This window comes from Prenolepis imparis, unplaced genomic scaffold (genome assembly GCF_030444845.1).
Source record: "Prenolepis imparis isolate NDT839.2.m4 unplaced genomic scaffold, iyPreImpa1.0 SCAF_1, whole genome shotgun sequence".
Lineage (NCBI taxonomy): Eukaryota > Metazoa > Arthropoda > Insecta > Hymenoptera > Formicidae > Prenolepis > Prenolepis imparis.
In genome coordinates, this window is record NW_028141159.1 from 7,793,928 (window position 1) to 7,795,407 (window position 1,480).

Sequence of the window (1,480 nt, forward strand, 5' to 3'; positions counted from 1 at the left end):
CTGTAAATATAAAACAAAAGACGTTAAAAATGTAATAAAAATAAAATATTTTATGGAACAATACACACATTTTAGAAAAATGTTTAAAATTGACAATATTATTTTGCATTATTAATGTGTTATATGACTCAAAATATTTAGAAATATATTGACTAATGCAAAAATATAAAATATTAAATACAAATGATAAAATTTTTAATACAAAAGTATTCAATATTTGAAAGTTTCAAATAGGAAAATTAATTGTTTAATGACTTAATTATTTATATTATTTTATAACAAAGTTTTATTTATTTTTAAATGCTCTATAAAAAAAAGTTTTGCCAGGTGTGGGGTTCGAACCCACGCTCCCAGATGGGAACCAGAACTTAAGTCTGGCGCCTTAGACCGCTCGGCCAACCTAGCTCTGTGTTGGTCTATCTTCCACATCGTATTATAAAGGTGTACAATATATATATAATGTATGTATATTGAGTGTTATGCTAAGTTATTTAAAATATAACAATTTTTTTTTCAATAATATGTAATTATACAATTAAAATATTATTATGTTTTTCTCTCATTTTTAAATGAAATTAACATACATCGCTAAGTTTTTTTTATAATACACTTGGAAATAGATAAATTTGTTGTACTTTGTCATAAAACATTATAATTTTACAACTACTTCAATATTATTTGTTTATTAATTAAATTTTAAATACATAATTTCTATTTAATATTATCATTATCAAATAAAATCAACATTTTTTGTTGTATTCTTTTTCTCTATATTTTATTTTATTTTATTTTATTAACTTATTTGTTTTTATTTTAGTTATTAATTATTATAATTATATATGAAAAAAATTCATTATAACAATTTTTCTTATAATATTTTTCAAATTAATTAAATTAAATTAAATGTATGGAAAATTTACGTTATTAAGATTCAAAACGTTAATCTAAGGTTTAATATGTATTTTATTTATATATTAATTAAAATAATTAATTAATGATTTCATGTAAAAAAAAACTTTTTCTAAGATTTCTCAGTAATATTTTTCTTAGTTCTTAAATCTTTAGTTTTTGTCTATAATATTTTATTTTATTTTATCGCCTCGTATAAATTTAAAAAAATTTTTGATTGCTCGCTATCAATTATACTATAATATCAGTTTCATTCAAGTGGCATTTTAATTTTAAAAAACCTTATTTTTCGTATTTGTTAATATTTTTACTTGTTTGAATATGTTCGCTGATTATATTTCTTGCAAAATTGGGTATATATATTATATATCAGGCTGTGCTTGGGAAAAGTGAACAAAATGCACTTTGAACGTATCGTTCGTTGACGAGATCGCTATTCTGACAAGGTCAGAGAAATTCGATACTATTGAATGAAGATTATCGGTAATAAGCAGATGGTAATATTCTTTCACGTCACATCGGGAGTACAATGGACTTGCGACGTCGTAGAATCCAGAAAGCAAACAGAATA

General features: G+C 22.0%; 1 non-coding gene across 1 annotated transcript; it reads right to left on the reverse strand.

Moving 5' to 3' along the window:
- Window positions 1–321: 321 nt before the first annotated feature.
- On the reverse strand, window positions 322–405 carry Trnal-uaa (transfer RNA leucine (anticodon UAA)). The gene has a single exon. It is a non-coding gene; the product is annotated as a tRNA-Leu (tRNA).
- Between the last annotated feature and the right edge of the window lie 1,075 nt (window positions 406–1,480).